Raw genomic sequence first — 11,105 nt, 5'->3', positions numbered from 1 at the left:
TAAGATCCCACCTTACATTTGGTGCCGAAACCCGGGAGGGGTACCAAGCCCCGCGGGCAGCCGCACGGGCCGCTCCTCCCCTCCCCCAGGAGACAACCAGGGAACCTCTGCTCAGACACCCGATCCGGCAGAAAACGGGGTAAGTCCCTCTCCGTTGTTCCCTCCGACCCTCAGAGTCCCTGCCCTCCGGACTCCCTGTCCTTAAGCGCGGCCGCGTCAGGGATTCCTCCGTCCTCCCTCCGGTCCTCGGGCAACTGTGGAGACGTCCCAATCGCCTGACCGCCCTCCGACCTGCCGTGAATTGGAGAATGAGACCAGGGACGCCTCTCTCCCTCTCCATTCACTCAGGGACAGACTGGGGTCATGGGAACCTCACAATCGAAACCAGATCCTAAGACGCCCCTGGGGTGTCTCTTAGCCAATTTTACAGCCCTCGATTTCTCCCAAGATCACCGCTGTCAGACGGCTTATTTTCTCTTCCACTGTGGCCTGGCCACAATATCCTCTGGACAATCAATTCTGAAGGGACTTTCGATTTTAACATCCTCCGTGATTTAAATAATTACTGCCACAGGACGGGCAAATGGTCCGAGGTGCCCTATGTTCAGGCCTTCTGGTATTTGCGCTCCCGCCCCTATTGCTCTACCTCCCAGATTCTCCTCGCAAAACAAACTTCTCCAACTCCCTCCGACGAAAACTCCTCTCCTTTAACCGACCCCCCCGAATCTCTTGCTGCCCCCCTTTCACACCTCCCCCACCCTACCCCGAAGCGGTTCCCCCTTCCCCTGAAGCCGCTCCTCCCGCTGCTCCCCCGCCACCGCCGTCAGCTCCTTTGCCCACATCCCTCCCCCCACCAATCAGCGCACACACGCGTTCGCATGATTCTCAGGATCCTAACCTCCTCTGTCCACTGAGGGAGGTAGCAGGGGCAGAAGGACTGGTCCGAGTCCACGTCCCCTTCTCCCTCCAAGATCTCTCTCAAATAGAAAAACGACTGGGTTCCTCCTCTGCTGACTCTTCCCGCTACATTAAGGAGTTCCGCTCTCTCTCTCAAGCTTATGATTTAACCTGGCATGATATCTTCGTGGTTCTGTCCTCTACCTTAACCCCAGACGAAAGGGAAAGAATTCAAACTGCTGCCCGAAACCATGCAGATCAGGTCCACCTTACTGATAATTCTATGTCAGTCGGCGTAACCGCTGTACCGGGCACCGACCCAGGCTGGTATCAGGACAGCCAAGATGGTCGCCGTAAACGTGATCTCATGATTCAATGCCTCCTAGCTGGCATGCAGGCTGCTGCCCATAAGGTGGTCAATTTTGAAAAACTAAAAGAGATAACCCAAGAACCTAACGAAAATCCAGCTGTGTTTCTCAATCGCCTTACAGAGGCCTTAACTCTCTACACCCGGCTGGATCCCGACACACCGGCAGGGGCAGCGGTCCTAGCCACCCATTTTATTACCCAATCAGCCCCAGACATTCGGAAAAAATTAAAACGGGCAGAGGACGGCCCTCAAACCCCTATTCGAGACCTGGTAAAAATGGCCTTTAAAGTCTATAATGGCCGTGAGGATTTGGCAGAATCCAGCCGACAGGCTCGGATGCACCAGAAGGTGGCCCTCCAAACCCAAGCTCTTGTGGCCGCCCTAAGGCCGGCCATCTCCCATGGATCACAGCATCCACGGGGTCTGCAGAAGGCAACCCCGCCAGGGGCCTGCTTCAAATGTGGAAAAGAAGGCCACTGGGCTCGCCAATGTCCCAATCCCCAACCTCCTTCTAAGCCCTGTCCCAGCTGCGGGCTAACGGGCCACTGGAAGAGTGACTGCCCTACGACTGGCCCTCCCTCAGCGTCTCCACGCGGGGGTTAGGCCAACCCTGCGGCATTGCCACTCGAACTGCTGGGATTGGCTGACGACTGACGGCGCCCGGACTCGAAGAACCCCATCACCCTCGCCGAGCCCAGGGTAACGCTACAGGTGGCGGGTAAGTCCATCTCATTTTTGGTGGACACGGGGGCCACCTAATCGGTTCTGCCTACCTATTCCAGGCCAGTTTCTCCTTCCCAGATCTCGGTTATGGGTATTGACGGCAAATCCTTCTCCCCATTTCAAACCGGTTTACTCCCATGTAATCTTGACGGGATGCCATTTACTCATTCCTTTTTAATCATGCCATTCTGCCCGGTTCCCCTCTTAGGCCGAGATATCCTCTCTTACTTAGGGGCCTCCCTCCAGCTGGTCAGACTTGACCCTAAAGTCCCCTCCTCCCAGCTTCTGCTTCCTCTTCTCGGTCTATCTCTAGAACCCTCTCCCTCCTGCCCTCCTCTTTTAACCACACCATACCCAATCAATCCCCAAGTTTGGGATACTTCTAAGCCCATAATAGCAACACACCATTCCCCTGTTCTCATCCGCCTAAAGGACCCCTCCAAGTTTCCGTCAAGGCCCCAATTTCCCATCTCTGAGACTCACCTTAGGGGCCTACAACCTATTATCACCAGACTCCTAAATCAGGGACTTCTTATCCCCACTGACTCTCCCTGCAACACCCCCATCCTGCCTGTCCGCAAAGCCTCTGGAGATTATCGCCTGGTCCAGGATCTCCGAATAATCAATGAGGCCATAATTCCTCTCCACCTGGTAATACCGAACCCAAACACCTTGCTCTCCCATATTCCCCCATCCACAACCCACTTTACGGTTTTGGATCTCAAGGATGCCTTCTTCATTATCCCCCTACATCCCGACTCCTATTTCCTCTTTGCCTTTACCCGGACGAATCCGGACACTCATACTTCTAGCCAGCTCACCTGGACAGTTCTTCCCCAGGGCTTCCGCGATAGCCCTCATCTCTTTGGTCAGGCGCTGGCACGGGACCTCACTTCCTGCTCCCTTACCCGCAGCATACTCCTCCAATATGTAGATGACCTCCTCCTTTGCAGCCCATCTCTTAACCTCTCTAGACAACATACCACAGATCTCCTTAATTACCTTGGCTCTCGCGGTTATCGGGTCTCCCCAGCCAAGGCTCAGTTATCTGTATCTTCTGTAACCTACCTGGGGCTCCACCTTACCCCTACCACAAAAAGTCTAACAACCGACCGCACCCGGATTATCCGTGAACTCCAACGCAAACACCAACAGTCCACCTCCCCAATTCCCGATTGGTGGCAATCCACCCTTTTTACCTGGCTAACACCAATCTTGGGCCCGCTACTTCTTATTTGTATCCTGTTTATGTTTGCTCCCTGTTTTCTTAGGTTCCTTCGCAGGTGCATGGAAGAAGTCTCTCGAGTAGCCACAAACCAGATGCTTCTCGGCCCTTACACCCTGTTTCCTACAGAACCCCCCACTGGCTCTCCTTAAATCCAGGCCCCCGACCGCCCGACCCCAACGACGCCCCCACTCATGCAGGAAGTAGCCAGAGACAAAACGTCGCCCCAATCCATCAAAGATGTTGGGATGTAAGGTCCATTGGCCCGGGTGAAAGGAGGCCCGGGGTGGGTAAGAGAAAACATCGACCAGTATGAGGTAGGAGAGGCATTGGGACATAACAACCTCACCTGTTCTGGGAATCAACAAGAGACTCTAACTTCCTGCCCACAAAACAATGCGGCTGACGGGGAGGGAAAATGGGCTTACGCCCCACAACAGACCAACCAACACCTGGCCCTGCTGTATTCTCACCAAATAAGGAATTACCCTGTATAGCAAACCACCCCCTCCCCTTGCAAGCCGCCTCTGCTTTTACCCCAATAAAAATTCCCCTCATCCAGTACTGGACGCGACTTCTCTGGTCCCCTTTCTCTCGGACCAGTGAACCTCGCCCGGGAGCGCTCCCTAATAAAGCTCACTTGAAGCTTTCCTCTGTTTCGCGGTGCCGTTTTGTTAAGATCCGACCTTACAAAAAGGATCTTTGGCAAGACCAAAGAAGAGAGAGAAAGACGTTTTTTTAAGAATAATGATTCATTAAAATGTCTATCTGCTCTTGAAACTTTCATCTGTTTCACAGATACTGTGCTCTGGGAATTCTAAAATAACTAAATCCTCATAGGTACTGAGGCACCACGGGGAAGGGAATACCCCCCTTACCCCCAGTGAAGCCCAGGAGCAGTACTCAGAACCAACCTTGAAGGCTGCAGGGGCCTCTTCCAGGAGGGAGCTGACACCTGGCAGGGAGAGCAGAGGGGTGTAAATGGGGGGTGGGGTTGGGGGTTTTGGTGAAGAAGAATTTTATATGAATGTCTAACCTTCATAACAATCCAATAAAGTCAGGGCCACCATACCTATTTTACAGATGAGGAAACTGAGGTTCAGAGAGCTTAATAAGCTTGCCCAAATCTCAGCATTAACGGCTGTAGTGTTGGAATCTAAGTTTTAGAAAAGCAATAGATTAGGAATCCAAAGTCTGATTTCTAGTCCTAGCTCTGAACACACTTGCTGAGTTGGGCAGGTCAGTTAACATCTTGGATCTCTATTATCTCTTCTGCATAATAGGGGCTTGGTTAGAAAGGCATCCATTTTCTGCCTGAGCAGAAAAATAGGAAGGGGGCACTGAGGAGCTCCAGTGGTCAGAAGGAGACAGGAGCCCAAGTCCAAGCAAAAACATCAGTTACTGATGAGTGAATCACTGATGCATGAATGCCGGGTTGCCTGTGATGTGTGGTCACCTGGCAGCCTCTCCTGAGTGGATCCCACAGCTTTCTCAGTAAGAGAACACTGAATATCAGAGACCTCAGAGATCCCCTTATCCAGTTGGTTTTTAAAAAGCTTTATTATCTCTCCTGTTAGACTCATACTAGTAATAAAACCCTCTCATGGGAGTGCAGGACTTTACAGTTTACAAATCACATTCATATCTGTGGTCTCATTTGAATTCTTACCCCTTTTCTGTGAGGTTGACAGGACAAGTGTTGCTATCTCCATTTCACAGAGGATAAAATGGAGGCCCAGAGAAGGTCCAGGGTCAGCTAATAAACAGCTGTCAGTGGCTGTCTGTCCCTCTGACACTTGAGTATGTTTGGATGGGGAGGTAGTCCACTGTGGAAGAGTGGATTACGCTTCCCCTCTATAACCTCCCTGGAGCAGAATTATGTGCCCCAACTCTGTCATCATGAAGCCATAAGACTTGCTCTGGCCAATGAAATGTGAGAAGAAGTGATGTATGTCACTTTGGAACAGAAGGCTGAAGACCCAGCATGTTGTTCACCATGTCTCTTTTCCTTCTGCCATGAAATCTGGCAATGTTCCAGAGAGAGAGAGAGAGGAGCTCCCTCAGCCTGGGTCCTGGAGTAAAGATAACATGGAACAGGGAAGTAGTTGACCCATCATGGACATAGGGGTGAGCAAGATATAAACCTTTGGGGTTGTACACCACTGAGATTTGGGGGTTATTTGTTACACAGCAAAACCTAGCTAATATATCTATAAAGACAGTACCCTCTCCTGGGAATAGTGATGTCAGACCCTGGATAAGTATCAGCTGGTCTATGATTGTGTGTGTGTGTGTGTGTGTGTGTGTGTGTGTGTGTGTGTCTGGGGTGGCAAAGTGGGTACAGGGAAGGGAAGGCTTAGCGGAGTTTGCCCTGTATCCTATTCCAGTCAGTCTTTCAAACCAGCTACACATACAGGGGCCTGCTTCCCATCCTTCTCCTCTCTTCTCTCTGTCCCTATTTTTATTATTTGGCACAGAACTTCGGATCTCTGTTGAATTCCATGATAGCAGATAAAGTTTTTTTTCTTTCCCAAATTATATGGAGAAACTGCTTCAGGAGCTATTGATTGACTCTCAGAAATGATAATTGTAGCTACTGTTTCCTGAGGATTTGCTGACGATCAGGCACTCGTTAAGAGCTTTTCATGCTTTACCTCATTTTCTCTTCACAACTACCTGAGGAATTTGATCCTACTATTTCCTCATGTTAGAGGCAAGAAAATGAAGCCTTAGAGACGTTAAGAAACTTTTTTTTTTTTTGGCTGCGTTGGGTCTCCATTGCTGCGCAAGGGCTTTTCTCTAGTTCTGGCAAGTGGGGATTACTCTTCATTGCAGTGCACGGGCTTCTCATTGCGGTGGCTTCTCTTGCTGCAGAGCACGGGCTCTACGAACGTGGACTTCAGTAGTTATGGCACGCGGGCTCTAGAGCACAGGCTCAGTAGTTGTGGCACAAAGTTGTTCCAGTCTTTGTGGCTTCAGTGTGTAAATCCAGCTTCCCTAGGCCTTTGAGCTCTAATGCTTGCCCCCTCCTAAGCAAAGGAGGGTGGTGTGGCAGAAATGGCCAGTTGCTGCTCAATTTGGGGGAGGGATTTAGGGCTCTGGCAGAGGCCTAATTGTGCATCCGATTCACACAAATGAGGAAATCAGTGAATGAGGGAAGGATAGAAGGATTGGGCATCTGTTGAATGCTTAGAATATTCTAGATACTGTGAATGATCCTTTCTATTACACTTTCTTAGTTGATCTAAACAACCATTCTATGGGAGAAGATCTATTACCCCATTATGTCACTGAGGCTCAGAGAAGTTAACCGCTTTGACTAAGGTCATTTAGCTTATAAAAACTTATGCTAGAAATGGAGCTAGGGTCAGTGTGACTGTGAAAACCATATTCTTTCCTCCATAGCAAACCATTTACTCACTGTGCCCTTCCACCAAATATAATACAACATAATAAAATCTTGTCCTCTTGTGTTTCTGCACATCTTGTGAGCAGAGGCACTATCATTTGTCCCAGACCATCTTCACAAGGATGTTTGTAGAGCAAACGGCCTTCAAAGATAGAGTATTTCCCTCCAGAGCAAAAGACAGAAATGCTTGCTTCCCACTATAAAAGATTTGGTTTCCCTAAGCTCAGGGTTCCTGACATCCAGGAACTGATGTAAACATGCCAATGCTCATGCTGCATGTGGTGCTGTGGATAATAAAGTTCTTTGTCTCTGACCCGGAAGTCTCATGTCCTCCGCTCATATCCATGAAACCACGTTACACTAAGTTGTTGGCTTACAACTAGGGTGAGATCTTAGTTCCTGACAGCACCTGCCATATTTGGGCCATGGAAAGAGTTACCATGTTTAATCCAGTTGTGTCACATCACCCATGCTCTTCACTTACATTATTTCAACTAAATGTATAAGGTCAACAAAGCAATAAAGAAAATTTAAATACCACTCTGCCTTCCCTTTTTCTAAATAAGTGCATGCCATGGAGGAAGCATGTGACAAAAGAGTTAAATCTGCTATTTTCTCAGTAGATCTTAGTTTTCATGTGGCTTTCATGGCATGGTCATTTTGCCACACTGAGTGTGATTCAAAGATGCACGTTTTTTCATGTAGCATTGCCTCTAAATCTAAACCACCCACTTTGGATGGTCAGCCAAAGAGAAGGCTATCAGATCAAATGCTGGAGGAAAATTCAGAGATGATAAATCAGTCTCCAGTTCGAAGCTCTCCTAAGAAATTTTCAAGTACATCTTCTTTTGTTTGTTTTGGCTGCACCATGTGGCTTGTGGGATCTTAGTTCCCCGACCAGGGATTGAATCCAGGGAGGAATGAAATCACAGAGTCCTAACCACTGGATCGCCAGGAAATTCCCTCAAGTACATCTTTCACCTCATGTGATTTTTGTTGTTCTTACAGATCAACTTTAGAATGTTCCACCCTCATAAGCTATGACTCCAGACGATTATATAAGGTGGAGGGGGGATATGCTAATGGTCACAAAATTTCTTTTACAATTGAATATAGCATGTACTTATCCTTACATTTATATATCACTTTCTTCTTTAGTACCATAAATTTGAATCTAATCCTTTTCCATCTCCAGAGACAAAAGAGTCCCATGGACTTAATTTTGACTTCTTAGTCTGCTAAATTTTGAAGTACAGTATATCAATTGCCATTTCTTTTTTGATTAAACTAGTATTATTTATTTATAATTTATTTTTTTTCTTATTAGTTATCTATTTTATACGCATCAGTGTATATATGTCAATCCCAATCTCCCAATTCATCACACCACCACCCTCAACCCCCGCCGCTTTCCCCCCTTGGTGTCCATATGTTTTTCCTCTACTTCTGTGTCTCAATTTCTGCTCAGCTGAAACAATCTCTAAACTAGTATTTTTTATTACTGTTTGTTTTTCCTCAATTGAATTATGTATCACTGGAAGTTAATCAACTACATTTGAACATATATTAGTTTTTAAAATTAGGTAGTAGTACATGGTAATAAATACCAGAGTACAAATTGTATTAGTTCTGCTATATCTTCAATATTACCTCAGGGATTGGGACATCAATATTTTAATGTCTGGTTCTGGATTGATGGCAACTCCAAAACTACTACATAAAAAAAGGGTGAGCATAGAGAGAGATAGAGGAAAAAGAATGTACAGTCCAAGATAAGTCTATGAACCAAAATTCTAAAACATATGAGTAAACTTAACAAATTTAAGCCTATAAAACCAATAAGGAGATGAATCATTTTGGTTTAAATAAACACAATAGAGAGATCTGAAAATGAATTTCAAGTTTGGGCTCTGGAAAAAGATAAAGAATAGAATAACATCTATTTTTACAAAAGAAATTATAAAAATATAAACAGGTGTAAATGAAACAAGAACAAGTAGATATGAAAAAGAATCAGTACTGGAGTGATCAATCTCATGAATCTCCTCTAGGAATGGGTGACCCCTCATACATTTGCTGTATCTTCCAGCTGAGTGCCAGCTTGTGTTATTCAATCTAAGACTGCGAAGTTAAGCTGTGTGTGAGCATGGTGGGGGCAGTTCCAGTCCCCTTCCATCTAAAGCCCTCTACCATGCCATCCAAAGTCCCCTTCCATGTGGTCTTTCTCCATTTGTGTTTTCCTTTGCTGAAGAAGCAACGGGCAGAACAGATTAGTAAGTAACAGATATCCGGGGGTTGCCAGTGTCCTCTTCCTGCAGGCACGCCCAGTCTTCACTAGTGATTCTCTGGGAGCCCTTCTCCCTTGCCTCTAAGAGGGACTACAACCCCCCATGGAGGGAGAGGAAGGGATGGGTCTCTTTTCAGAAAACTGCATTTGTCCTCAAGGCTGGCTTCCCTCCCTTCTCTCCATTCTTTCTTTGCACTGATTAGTGGTGATGGTTTGTCTGTGGGAGAAGGGTGGGAATGGGGAATAGGTGGAGTAGTGGAGTAGGAACTGATGGAAGGGCTGGTAGAATAACAATAATGGCTCTTCAAATGCCCTGCTGGAAGGTAGCTGGTTCCAACCACTGGCAGTTCTTTAAATATAGAATGTGGGCTCCTTATGGACTTTTTGGTTCGGATTTGGGTTTCAGCAGCAGTTTCAGGACAATAGGAAAAAGCTCTCTTAATGTCCAATTACACAAGAATATATGTCTATTATCCTTTCCTTTTATAATTTAATAAATGTTGGCATACTATTTACTTTTCCATATCTTGTTTTTTTCACTTGAAGTATTTCCTAGAGATTGTTCCATATCAGGATATGTACATGTGCCTCATTCTTTTTTATTGCTTCATATATTCCACAATATGGATGTACTAAAATTTATTACAACAGGTCTCTAGTGAGTTAGTCTCTAGTCTTTTGCTATTACAAACAGTGCTACAATGAACATTTTGCATATACTCTTTTCATGTAAATAGCTTTTTTTAAAAAAAAAAACAACTAGAAACCCTGACGGATGTTTGTCATCCAAAGGACAGTCCAGTTTAAGTATGCTGCAGTTAGTGTCACACAACCTCTTCCTACTTTGAAAATTCTGTGAATTATTATAAGAATTGCCAATTTCTACTCTTTAATTGCACTGCTTAGCATGTGATAGGCATTCTGCATTCACAACGTTTCTTTTCAATGCAGCTTCAAAGTGTAATGACTTTGACACAGATTTAAGCAAATTTAGAGATCTACATTTAAGCTGCTAAATGCAAATAAAGCATGAACTACAAAGTAATGCTTAGGATGGGAGATCTGAAGTTATATGTGTTTGAATTCAAATCCCAGTACCAGTTTTTACCTATATGACTTTAGCCCTGTATGACACTCAGTTTTCTCATTCATAAAATGGGGTGAATAGAGTAGTGACTTCATGGGGATGTTGTAGGGATTAAATAAGAAAATATGCATGATTCTTAGGACATTTCCTGGAACACAATAAGTGTTCAGTAAGCATTAGCTATACATAAAGGTTTCAGTTCAGGTGACAATTGTATATATACAAACTTTCTAGCCAGACATAAGTTCATAGCTGGACCAGTAGTGTCAGTTGGTTCATAGCTTTCTCCTTTATTTGGTACAGGCAAACTTCCTGATTTCAGAGATGTTAAATTGTGAAACAAACAAACTATACTTATTGGAGTTAAAGAATATAGAAATAGGGGCTTCCCTGGTGGCGCAGTGGTTGAGAGTCCGCCTGCCAATGCAGGGGACGCGGGTTCGTGCCCGGGTCCGGGAGGATCCCACATGCCACAGAACGGCTGGGCCCGTGAGCCATGGCCGCTGAGCCTGCGTGTCTGGAGCCTGATGGATTACCTTATAGATTAGTATTACCTTATATTAGGTTATCATGTAATAACCATCCCATGTATTAAATTCTCATATGCCAAGCATTTTGCATATATTATCTCATTTAATTTTCACAAGGACTCATGTGAGATAGATATTATTATTCTTATTCTGAAGAGACTGAAGATCTGACAAATCAAGTGACATGCCCAAAGATATCATTAGTAAGTTGTAGAGCAGGGATTCATTCTCAGATTGTTCTGAAAAAAAGATATTTGTAAATTCCCATACATTTTTCCAATGAAATTTCACTTACGCATGGCAGAACCAGCTTATGAAAGGTCTTGAATGCTAAAAGCAGGCTTGAACTTCATTTTGGTGGATTGAGGCAGGGCTGTCTTATCCATTAGGTACAGCAGGCACAGTGCCTAGGGTCCACAATACTTTTAGGGGTCTATAAAAATGTTTAAGTTCAAAATCAGAAGAGAAAAATGGACTTTTAGATTGAAGAAAATGACTTGCTATATAACATTAATATATTTATCTGTATATTAATGCATTTGTAAAATATGAAATATATATTAAATAAATATTATCT

This window comes from Stenella coeruleoalba, assembly GCF_951394435.1.
Source record: "Stenella coeruleoalba genome assembly, chromosome: 7".
NCBI classification, from domain to species: domain Eukaryota; kingdom Metazoa; phylum Chordata; class Mammalia; order Artiodactyla; family Delphinidae; genus Stenella; species Stenella coeruleoalba.
Note: the sequence above shows the minus strand (reverse complement) of the source record.